The sequence below is a fragment of the Rhinoraja longicauda genome, chromosome 11 (assembly GCF_053455715.1).
Source record: "Rhinoraja longicauda isolate Sanriku21f chromosome 11, sRhiLon1.1, whole genome shotgun sequence".
NCBI classification, from domain to species: Eukaryota; Metazoa; Chordata; class Chondrichthyes; order Rajiformes; family Arhynchobatidae; genus Rhinoraja; species Rhinoraja longicauda.
In genome coordinates, this window is record NC_135963.1 from 47,142,717 (window position 1) to 47,155,885 (window position 13,169).

The following is a 13,169-nucleotide window of genomic DNA, read 5'->3' on the forward strand; positions in this document are numbered from 1 at the left end:
CAGCCCCCTTTCTGTTAGTTGAGCTGGACACTAATAATATAGATTTTCTTCAATGATACCAACCCAAAGGTAAAACCCACAAATGCAGAACAGCACAATATGCAGAACAGCACAGTGTATTTACAGATTGGCATGGAAAGTTTAGAAATTGCATTGAGGGGAGAACAAATCAGGCCAGTAATGTGCACCCTGAATTGACAATGTGAGAGATCTCATGGTATTCACTTGGAGTTACGAGGGTTCAGTTGAAGCTATTGAACTAGTTGACCAGTCCAAGGTGCACAATGAGATTTTGCTAATAAAATCTTGAAAGAAGAAGGGCCATGTTTCACACTCTCCATTACATTAATATGCAACACCTATCCTTATACCTCCACCTTTGACTCCATCCAGGGTCCCCAACAGTCCTTTCAGGCGAAGCAGAGGTTCACTTGCACCTCCTCCAACCTCATCTACTGTATCCAGTGTTCTGTGTGTGTGGACTCCTGTATATTGGCGAGACCAAGCGCAGACTGGGCGATCATTTTGCTGACACTTACACTCAGTCCGCCGTGGCCTATGTGATCTCCAAGCTTCCAAACATTTCAAATCCCTTTCCTCACTGGCCTTTCTGTCCTGGGCATCCTCCACTGTCAGAGTGAGGCCTCGCACAAATTGGAGGAACAACACCTCACATTTTGCTTGGGCAGCTTGCACCCCAGCGATATGAACGTTAATTTCTCTAATTTCAAGTAACCCCTGCATTCTTTCTCTCCCCTGCTCTCTCTCACCCTAGTTGTCCTAATAGTTCCACTGTTCGCATCCTTGGATCCCTTCGTTATCACCACTTCCCAGCCAACAATGGGACATTGTGGGCTCCACCCTTCCTTGGTCATCTGTTGCCAGCCCTGCTTTGTTCCGGTCAATTCTTACGTCCACTTCACTCCCATCTACTTTCAGTCTGAGGAAGGGTCCCGACCCGTAATATTATCCATCCTTTTTCTCCAGAGATGCTGGCTGACTCGTTAAGTTACTCCAGCACTTTGTGTCTATCTTCAAAATGTGATCATTGTTTGTCTCCCTTCCCTGCTCAAAGAATCATTTCTGACTAATGCTATCACACCAAACCATAGAACAGTACAGCACAAGAACAACCTCCTTGGCCCACAATGTCTATGGCTGCTGAAGATGTACGCTGAAACGTCACCTACCATTTTGAATGAGGGTCCCAACCTGAAACTTCATCTACCCATGTTGACAAAGGCAAGGGTTCAGTGTTGCCGGAGCTCACCGGAGCGCCACTCCAGCACCTCTGTTAAAAAAAGACTAAATAAACAGCGGGGAATTTTAACTAGCGGGGAATTTAACGACAGCCGCTCCGGTGCCAGTGACAGCTCCGGCACCTAAAAAATTAGCACTGTAACACTGGCCAAAGGGTCCCAACCTGAAACGTCTCCCAGCCATGTTGAAGGAGGGTTCTGACCTGAAACGTCGCCTATCAATGTCTCCTGAAATGTTGCCTGATTTGTTGAGCTACTCCAGCACATTGTGCCTTCTTTTGAAAACTAGCAACTGCACTTCCTTGTTTCTCCAGTGTGCTAATATCCTTTGTTTGCCAGCCCCTCTAGCTGAGTACTGAGGAGAACAGCTTGTCATTTACTTAGACTGGTATCTGCACAGAATTTATTTCCTAGATCTATCCACCCAAATATCTGCTGTAATACTAGACAATGAATGCCAGCAGTGTGCGAGTTCCACTGTGAAATAATTGGTTTTGGCAGGGTGGATGTACGCAATATTTACTAACCACAATGCACGTCCAGCATTCAAATGCCAGATGGGCATGACCTGGACCTATACAGGCACAGGAACAGAAACAAGATTAAAACCTACTAGACCAAGTGGGCCCAAACCTCTCCTGCATTGGTGCAGCACCCTCTCCTCCCCCCCTCCCCTCTCCCTCCCCCCCCCTCCCTAGGAGATAGATTTAAACTTTAAAATGTGAATTACTTTTTAAATATAACCGATTTCAATGAAACTTCTTCCATTAGCACTAAAGGGATGACGGTGAGTAAGGTGGGCCTAAAATTATCACGCTATCGTGTACCGTTTTGGCTGTAATTCCGGAACAAACACACAAACAAACGAGAGTTTTAGTATATGGATAATAAAGGAGCATAGGGTTGGCATTGTTGTTGCTGAAATTTAAGTCGTTTTATTTCCATTCACTGATTTGGCTCATGTAACGCACGTTCATTTGGTTCACTTTCCTTTGACTGTAACAGGCAGACAAACTGTACCCCCTTAGCACAGTTAAATGAGAGACAATTAGTGGAAGGAAGCACATTCCAGCCAGCCGGGATCAGGTGTGCAACCTGGAACCTGAGCTTATTCCTGACATCCACTGTAAATCTGGAATGTAGGCTGATTGACTGCTGGGCCTTGTGTTGCAACAATGTACCAGTTGGTGTAAAAGAAGCTTTTATGTTGAATATCTTAATTATGGTTCAAATCATTTCTCTACCAATGCATTACCTTAAAATAAACAAATAAACACCAGAGTGGGAACATTACCGCAGCTTGCGATGTCTGACTTTATAGCCCTTTTGCAATTTGTAACTGAACTGTTGCCAAAGACAAGAGATTGCCCTTTCCTTTTCACACCTTGAAATGAATGAATTAAAGATGACAGAACGATGCCAGCGATGAGTGATAAGAGCTACGAGTGAATGTAAGACACTGTTTTACATCCGGATTTCAAACCCCACCATCGCAGCTGGGAGTTTATGGTCAAGTAATTGAACAAATCTGGAATTTTTAAAGTTGTTTTCAATAATGGGGACATCAGTGTGCATTTATTAGTTGCACTTGTTAATAGCAGCTGTTATGCGTAATTGTTACTTTAACGATGGTGGAATTGCTGTCCTAGGCTGTGTCACATGACTAACTTAGTAACAATGTATTTACTGGTTTACGTTCAGTTTAGACAATCGACTACCCCTATGGGGAAATGTTCCCTCATACTCCACCGGCTCCACATACTGCGCAAGAAATTGTGGAGAATTGTGGATGCAGTCCAGACCGTTACACAAACCAACCTCCCTTCTATTGAATCCATTTATACCTCATGCTGCCTCGGCAAGGCCAGCAGCATAATCAAGGACCAGTCGCACCCTGGCCACTTCCTCTTCTTCCCTCTCCCATCGGGGAAAAGATATAGAAGTGTGAAAACGCACACCTCCAGATTCAGGGACAGTTTCTTCCCAGCTGTTATCAGACAACTGAATCATCCAACCACACCCAGAGAGCAGTGCTGAACTACTATCTACCACTTTGGTGACCCTCGGACTATCCTTGATCGGACTTTGCTGGCTTTATCTTGTACTAAACGTTATTCCCTTATCATGTATCTATACACTGTAAATGGATCGATCGTAATCATGTATTGTCTTTCTGCTGACTGGTTAGCATGCACCAAAACTTTTTCACTGTACCTCGGTAAACGTGACAATAAACTGAACTGAACATCTAGTAGGTTTATATCACATTATGGCGAGTCCGAGACTTGTAGTTGTAGATGAAGTTTATTGCAACCGCAATACACGAATACAGAATCAAAACAACAAGTCGCAGGACAACCAATATAAACTTACTGTCTTCCTTGAAGACTCAAACGAACTAACTCAATCGGGCGCCAAACGCACCCATGACATCGCTGACCAATCAGCGATGTCCTTCCCTGGACCAATCCCCATGGTCGCGTTCCCACGTGACCTCGCTGGCCAATCCGAGGGTTCGACGACCTAGACCATTCTCCATGGTCGCTACATGACCCCCCCCAGAACCCTAGGTGCGGAACCTAGCTGGGAGCCTGATTTCGCGACCACAACGAGTACGGAGAGGGACAGCCTGAACCACAGGAGCCGGAGGTTCTGGACTTGGTGGAACAGCCGGAACGAGAGGTTCTGGAGGAACTACCGGCACGGGGGGCTCTGGAGGAACTGCCGAAACGGGAGGTCCTGCAGGAACTGTCAGAACGGGGGTTGCTGGACTGGGCGGAACTAACGGAGGTCGGCCTCTCCGAGGGGTTTGACCGACCAAAACTGGTTGATCCGGGTCCAAATGGGCAGGTTTGAGCCGGGCCACCGAGACGAGTTCGCTCTTGCCGCCCATGTCTAAGGTGAAAGTAGCCGTTCCCTTACGTAACACCCGGAACGGCCCTTGATAGACCCTCTGCAACGGGGCGCGATGGGCATCCTTTCGCAGAAAAACAAACTCACAGTCTTTCAGGGCAGCCGGTTCATGCACCATGGAACACCCATGGCGTGAAGTCGGCACTGGAGCCAGGGAGCCCACCCGTTCCCGGAGAGATGCTAACGCTGATGGGACCGAAGGGAGCAGGGCTGAAGGGTCCGGAAAAAGGTCTCCGGGTACTCGAAGTGTCGAGCCATATACTAGCTCTGCAGACGACGCACCGAGATCTGGCTTAGGAGCAGTCCGGATGCCCAAAAGAACCCAAGGGAGTTGGTCCACCCAGTCCGGGCCTTCAAGCCTTACACTGAGGGACGCCTTAAGTTGGCGGTGGAACCTTTCTACGAGTCCATTTGCCTGGGGGTGATATGCAGTTGTGGGTTGTAACTTGGACCCGTACAGTTCCGCCAGCGCGGCCCAGAGGGACGAAGTGAACTGTGGCCCTCTGTCAGTGGTAATGACTGCCGGGACCCCAAAACGAGCTACCCAATGGAGGGCCAAAGTCCTAGCACAAGACGCTGACGAGATATCAAACAACGGGAAAGCCTCTGGCCACCGGGTGAACCGATCCACCACCGTGAGGAGGTGGGTGTAGCCCCGGGAGGAAGGCAAAGGTCCGACCAAATCCACGTGGATGTGAAAAAAACGAAAGGGCGGGACCTCGAAATCCTGTACGGGGGGCTGGACGTGGCGCTGGACTTTAGCGGTCTGACAGGGCACGCAGGAACGTGCCCACCCCGCTACCTGTTTTCTCAGGCCATGCCAGACAAACCTCGCTGCTACCAAGGCAGAGGTGGAGCGGATGGACGGGTGCGCCAGCCCGTGAATGGCATCGAAAACCCGGCGCTGAAGGGAGGGCGGTACTACCGGCCTGGGGCGAGGAAGAGAAACATCGCACCAGACTTTCGTGCCCTCCGAACCACAAGCTACCTGGGCCAACTTCAATCCCGAAGTGGTGGACTGGTACGTCGAAACGGTATCCGCCAGGAGCTGTGCCTCCGCAAGCTCCTGGGGATCCACTTCGCAGTCCACCGCCGAAATAGGGGGAAAAGCAGGTCTAGACAGGGCGTCAGCAACGGCATTCAGCTTACCCGCGATATGACGGACATCTGTGGTAAATTCTGAGATAGCCGTGAGGTGCCGCTGCTGGCGGGCCGACCATGGGTCAGACAATTTCAAAAAAGCGAATGTTAATGGCTTGTGGTCCGTAAATGCCACAAATGGGCGGCCCTCGAGGAAATACCTGAAATGACGGACGGCTAAATGGAGAGCTAGAAGCTCTCGGTCAAATGCGCTATATTTCAGCTCGGCCGAATTTAGTTGCCGGCTGAAAAACGCTAAAGGCTGCCAACGGCCACCAACCTGCTGCTCCAGAACTCCACCCACCGCCACGTCCGAGGCGTCGACCGTCAGGGCCGTGGGGGCTGAGGGGCTCGGATGGACCAACATGGTGGCGTCTGCCAAGGCTGCCTTAGCTGCCGTAAAAGCCGACTCTGCGGCCGGGGACCACAACAATTCTACTGGATTACCTGCAAGGCATTGGAAAAGCGGGCGCAGGACTCGCGCCGCTGCCGGAACGAATCTATGGTAGAAATTAACCATGCCAACGAACTCCTGCAGCCCTTTTACTGTGGTGGGCCTGGGGAAAGCCCGAATAGCCTCCACCTTCTCTGGCAAAGGGGCAGCGCCGGCAGGGGTAATTCTATGCCCTAGAAAATCGAGAGCAGGGAGGCCGAATTGACATTTGGAGGGTTGAATAATGAGCCCGTGGTCTTGGAGCCGCTGGAACACGGTCCGCAAATGGGCCTGGTGTTCCTGCACTGAGGGGCTAGCTACCAGGATGTCGTCTAGATAGATAAACAAAAAGGGTAAACCCCGGCCCACGCGGTCCATCAGTCGCTGGAAAGCCTGTGCCGCGTTCTTTAAACCGAAAGGCATACGCAACCATTCAAACAACCCGAACGGAGTTATAGTTGCAGTTTTTTGTATGTCCTCCGGTCGCACCGGAATCTGATGATATCCTCGCACCAAATCGATTTTGAAAACACTACCGCACCTTCCAGCCCAGATGAAAAGTCCTGTAGGTGCGGTATGGGGTAGCGATCAGCCGTGGTGACAGCATTGAGACGCCGATAATCGCCACATGGCCTCCACCCCCCAGATGCCTTGGAGACCATGTGTAACGGCGAGGCCCACGGGCTGTCAGACTGACGGACAATTCCCATTTCCTCCATCTTCCTGAACTCCTCCTTTGCCACCACCAGTTTGTCTGGCGGCAGCCTCCTGGCCCGAGCAAAAACGGGAGGGCCTTCGGTGTGGATGTGATGGACCACACCGTGTTTAGCCGAAGGTGCGTCGAAACGTTGAACGAGCAGCTCTGGGAACTCGGCCAGAATCGCAGCATATGAGTCGGGGGCCGCGACGACGGCCTGGACAGTAGGGCTGAGCGAGGAGGCGATTGTCGGAGCGACGTGCTCGTCTTCGGCGGAAGGTCGGAGGTCGTTACCGCGGACATCAGGAACCAGTGAAAAAGCCCAGAGAAAATCTGCGCCCAGGATCGCTTGTTTGACGTCGGCTATGATGAATGGCCATTCGTACGTGCGGAGGCCTAAACCCAGGGACATTTTCCGTGTACCGAACGTGCGAATTGGGCTGCCGTTCACCGCGATGAGGGTGGGACCTGTCTTACCCGATCTGGTTTCGAGGTCGGTCGGCGGCACTATGCTGACGATGGCTCCCGTGTCTACCAAAAATTCTGTGTCCGTGAATCGATCATGGACATAGAGGCGCCGGTTCTGGCCAATCGTAACTGCCCCTATGTACGATCGGCCGAGGCATTTCCCGCGAAGGTACAAGGCAAGCGGCAGTTGCGGGATTCGTTACCCCATCGTAGGTGATAATAGCACCAGCCGCGCTTGTGCGGATCTTTTTGGCGGGCTTTCGGAGAATTGGCGGGAGACGTGGCGCCATCTTGCCGTCGCTGTGGCGTGGTCACCGAGGTCGAGACCTTGTTGATGGAATCCCCTGCCTTGTTTTTTCCCGCTATGAGCGCGTCCGCTTTCGCTGCATATGCTTCGGGGTCCTTAAAAGAACAATCCGTAAGCAGCAATCGGACATCCTCGGGGAGTTTTTCGCGGAATGCCTGCTCAAACATCGGGCAATCCGTATGCTCACCGGCTAGCACCATCATTTCGGCCATGAGGACGGAAGGCAGTTTGTCTCCAAGCTCCGGTAGGTGCAGAAGTTTTGCCGCACCACCATGCTTTTTTAACCCGAAGGTCCGCAGTAATACCTTCTTCATGGTTTCATACTTGTCTTCCGCAGGTGAATTTATTATGAACCGCATCACGCGCTTGGTTGTGTCCGGCGATAGCGCGCTGACGAGGTAGAAGTACTTCGTGGAATCATCCGACACCTTCTTTATATGGAATTGGGCCTCGGCGTGGATAAACCAAGCTTGCGGTGCGTACGTCCAAAATAACGGAAGATGAACGTCCGCCGCGCTTGACTCCTGTGTGCCCTGCTCAGTCATCGTCAACGAGGCGTCGGGTTTTTCTCAGTCGGTGATCGTCCAGATCACGTTCGGGGTCACCAATATGGCGAGTCCGAGACTTGTAGTTGTAGATGAAGTTTATTGCAACCGCAATACACGAATACAGAATCAAAACAACAAGTCGCAGGACAACCAATATAAACTTACTGTCTTCCTTGAAGACTCAAACGAACTAACTCAATCGGGCGCCAAACGCACCCATGACATCGCTGACCAATCAGCGATGTCCTTCCCTGGACCAATCCCCATGGTCGCGTTCCCACGTGACCTCGCTGGCCAATCCGAGGGTTCGACGACCTAGACCATTCTCCATGGTCGCTACAACATTCCACAGTGCATTTACGATTAACAAAACAATATTGTACAGTGACTGCCAGACTGTCATGGAAACCTAGCTGGTTCATTGGTGCCTTTCGGGAAGGAAATCTGCCATCTTTATCGGAGTGAGCCTGAATGAGGCCAGACCTGGCTGCTTAGTGCCTTTCAAAATGGCCGAGATGCCTGAGGATGGGTAATAAATACTGGCCAAATTGTCCCAGCTTTTTTATGATTAACTTCGTTCTATCTTTATTTCCCCATTTTCTGAATTGTTTGCCTGCACTCTTGTAATTTCTAGCCCAATAATTTAACCATTGGCCCACCAACAGAACAACCTCCTTGCGGCAGTAAGGAGATTGGAGACAATTTCCAGTATTGCTTGAAATGGGAAAGTGTAATCCAGTGGTTTCCATTCTGGAAATGCTTTTATTATTGTCATATTTGAACAATCCCAAAACATGGACTGGACGGCTGCCTATATTTTCACTCAGAACGAAAATAGGAGGCACAGGAAAGAAGGGTCTCGACCCGAAACGTCATCCATTCCTTCTCTCCCGAAATGCTGCCTGACCCGCTGAGTTACTCCAGCATTTTGTGACTTACTTCGATTTAAACCAGCATCTGCAGTTTTTTTCCCTACACATCTTAGGCACAGGAAATTATTTATACAGATCAAAGGAAGGGCGGCACGGTAGCGCAGCGGTAGAGTTGCTGCTTTACAGCGAATACAGCGCCGGAGACTCAGGTTCGATCCTGACTACATAACATAACATAACAACACTTTATTGTCACTCGGCACAACACCGAGCGAAATTTCAGCAGTCACACAAAATACAGCAAAAAGAAAAGAACACAGGACACCCGACCCCAACACAAACATCCATCACAGTGACTCCAAACACCCCCTCACTGTGATGGAGGCAACAAAACTTCCCCTCTCTTCCCCCCGCACCCACGGACAGGCAGCTCGACCCCTACCGAGGCAAACGACACGCACAGCCCCCGCAAGGGGATGGAAGGCCCCCCGGCCGAGCCGCCCCGGGCACCGAAACGTCCCGCGGCCACACCGGGCGATGTTAAGTCCAACGGCCGAGCCGCACCGGGCACTGAAACGTCCCGCGGCCGAACAGCGCTGACGATGTTAAGTCCAGCGGCCAAGCCGCGCCGGGCACTGAAACGTCCCGCGGCCACACCGGGCGATGTTAAGTCCAGCGGCCAAGCCGCACCGGGCATTGAAACGTCCCGCGGCCGAGCCGCACCGGGCACTGAAACGTCCCGCGGCCACACCGGGCACTGAAACGTCCCGCGGCCACACCGGGCGATGTTAAGTCCAGCGGCCGAGCCGCACCGGGCACTGAAACGTCCCGCGGCCGAGCCGCACCGGGCACTGAAACGTCCCACGGCCGCACCGGGCGATGTTAAGTCCAGCGGCCGAGCCGCACCGGGCACTGAAACGTCCCGCAGCCAAGCTGCGCCGGCAATGTTAAGGCCCGCAGCCGAGCCGCACCGGGCACTGAAACGTCCCGCAGCCAAGCTGCGCCGGCAATGTTAAGGCCCGCAGCCGAGCCGCACCGGGCACTGAAACGTCCCGCAGCCGAGCTGCGCCGGCAATGTTAAGGCCCGCAGCCGAGCCGCACCGGGCACTGAAACGTCCCGCAGCCGAGCTGCGCCGGCAATGTTAAGGCCCGCAGCCGAGCCGCGCCCCGGGGAAGAGACCTAATAAAATAAAGGTTTCCCCCCGCCCCACCCCCCCACCCCACCCCACACCCCCACCACACACCCCCACCACACATACACAGCCAAAAACAGAAACAAAAACCATCCCAACACCGACACAAACAAAAAAAAAGAAAAAAAGACAACAGACTGCCAGAGAGCCGCAGCCGCAGCCGTTAGGCGCAGCCAACTCCTCCTACGGGTGCTGCACTGTAAGGAGTTTGTACGTTCTCCCCGTGACCTGCGTGGGTTTTCTCCGAGATCTTCGGTTTCCTCCCACACTCCAAAGACGTACAGGTATGTAGGTTAATTGGCTGGGTAAATGTAAAAATTGTCCCTAGTGGGTGTAGGATAGTGTTAATGTGCGGGGATCGCTGGGCGGCACGGACTTGGTGGGCCGAAAAGGCCTGTTTCCGGCTGTATATATATGATATGATATGATATGAAGCTGACAGGTAATATTAACAGAATTATGCTATGAACATATATGTTCACTGATGGATTTCAATATCTATAACTGAAATAGTACATTATGTTGTTAAATTAAAACTTTTGTTTTGAATAGGAGAAAGCTGAACATTATTGTATGGAAGGAACTGCAGATACAATACAATACAATACAATATATCTTTATTGTCATTGTACAGGGGTACAACGAGATTGGGAATGCGCCTCCCATACGATGCAATAAATTAATTAGCTAGTCAGTATTAATTTAAACAACCCAATGAAACAAATTAGAACAGTTTTAGGAGTGCTGGTTCAAACCAAAGATAGACACTAAAAGCTGGAGTAACTCAGCGGGACAGGCAGCATCTCTGGAGAGAAGGAATGGGTGACATTTCCCATTCGAAACGTGGGTGGAAACCATTCGAAATGGGTGACATTTCATCACCCATTCCTTCTCTCCAGAGATGCTGCCTGTCCCCCTGAGTTACTCCAGCTTTTAGCGTCTATCTTGAACATTATCGTAGCTGCATCTGAAGTACATAAGCACATTAAAAAAAGCAATTTGGATATTGGGATTGACGGTCAGAGGTATATATAGTTTGAAATGAGAATTAACATATTTTTGAGTTCTTCAATCAAGACGTGTGAATCGTCAGAATGCCCTGAAGGACCGTGTGTTGTCAGTCAGTATGTTCAAGGCAGCGGCCAATAGGAGTTTAGAAAATCGAACATCAAGCGATGCAGGGCAGGGAATTAAAGTTTGGGATAAGTCATGATCTTTTAAATGGGTAATGTGTTTCACCAGGGTTTATGCCCTTCTGGCCATTTTACAATACATACAATACAAAACAAGAGGTGCAATGGTGAACAAAACGAAGCCTCAAAGAGATTTCAGTGGAGGCGCAGTGTGTAGCTCTGAGTTCACATTAGTGTAGGAAGGAACTGCAGATGCTGGTTTAAACTGAAGATAGACACAAAAAGTTGGAGTAACTCAGCGGGACAGGGAGCTGAGGAAGGATCTCGACCCATTCCTTCTCTCCAGTGATGCTGCCTGTCCTACTGAGTCACTCCAGCTTTTTGTGTCTATCTTGAGTTCACATTACGGTAGGGATGTTGAGACAATGGAGTGTTCAGCACAGATCACCAGCATGTGGCCTGATATGAGGAAATAACAAAATGAAGTGAATTGTGAAAAACTGGGACAATTTTCATTAGAGCTGAGGAATTTAAAGTGTGATTTGATAGAGATACGTAAAATGGCTGGATTATTTGGCTTCACATATTGATGGAAAACTAATGGTTGTATCTCTACTGTCGCTATCAGCCCCACTTTCTATTACATTCCACTGATTATGTGCACCATATAATATCACAATATTTATTCAATTGAATCAAGTAACTCGTATACGGTATTATAACCATAGTGGTAGAGCAAATCTTTGGGTTATTGGAAGCTTCCTTCTGTTCTGAATGTGGATGGTTTGAATGCTTCACCTTTGGTCTTTGTGAGTGGTTTCTGCATTAGCATCCACTCTGTTACTAAAAGCTACACGTCTTTCAACATATGGGACTTCATTATCCCACTGGCTGGTGTAAGCTGGTGTGGCATCAGGGATGATGCCAGCTCGGCAGTGACTACACTGACACTCGCAGTAGGGTCAACTCATAATATGGCGAGTTGGAAAAAGGAGGGAGAGAATCGATAACAGTATGAACCAGCCTGGTCGTGAGTGATGGTGTGAGGCTAGGAACGGTGATAAGACCAGGAATGAGCGTGGCAAAGGGAAGTGCGATCAGGCTGGGGATAAGCCGGAGGCTGCATTTGGGGAAAGAATGAATTGAGTGCCATGATCCCACCTGCACCCACAATAAGAGTTAGACATGCTTAATCCAGTAAAGTTACTGAAGAAATGTTGGAATATTTATAGAACATAATGATATCCCAGCAGTGCCTTATTTGAGATTCACCACTTTCAGTGTAATATTCTTGCTTTATTATGAGTAAATCTAAACGTAAGTGGTCATGATCTTTTGTTCTCATTTTTATCGTTAATGATTAAATGATTATTTTTTATCGTTTATGATTAAAATGAGCCGCATATAGAATCATAGAGTTTTACAGCCTTTCAGGAAACAGGCCTTTCAGCCCAACTTGCCCACGCCGACCAATATGCCCCATCTACACCAGTCCCACCTGCCCGTGTTTGGCCCATATCTCTCTAAACCTATCCTACCAATGTACCTGTCTAAATGCGTCTTAAATGTTGCAATAGTACCTACCTCAACTACCTCTTCCAGCAACTCGTCCCATACTTTGTGTAAAAAAGTTACCCCTCTGGTTCCTATTAAATCTTTCCTCCCTCACATTAAACCTATGTCCTCTGGTTCACGATGCCCCAACTCTGGGCAAATTACTCGTTTATCCGATCTCTAAATGTAGCCTCAACAACGTCTTACATAACTGCAGCATGACCTCCCAACCTCTATACTCAATACACTGACATATGTTTAATCTTTATGTAGTTATGTAACTTGTTGCTTTGTTTTGTATGACTGTATGGTAAATCAAATTTCACTGTACCTCGGTACGTGACAATAAAGGACCATTGAACCATTGAACCATAGGAAGGCATATGTGCCAAAAGCCTTTTTGACCACCACATCTACCTGTGACACTACTTTCGAGGATAACATGTTGATGTTATCATCACGTGCATGAAATGCAATGAGTAAATGAACCTACATACAGGTAAATCATGACAAGAAGTGCCCTGAACAAGTTCCAGATGGGTGGGATTGCTGATGGAAATGGCCACAAATCCTTAAAAACAAGCAAACTTGACCTCTTCCGTATAATTTACACAGGGTGGTGAATCTGTGGAATTCTTTGCCACAGAAGGTT

The 13,169-nt window shown here is 49.4% G+C and overlaps 1 protein-coding gene across 1 annotated transcript in view; it reads left to right on the top strand.

Moving 5' to 3' along the window:
* The window catches only part of nmnat2 (nicotinamide nucleotide adenylyltransferase 2), a 218,971-nt gene that overhangs the window by 95,707 nt on the left and 110,095 nt on the right, over positions 1 to 13,169 (top strand). The gene's annotated exons all lie outside the window — the stretch shown is intronic.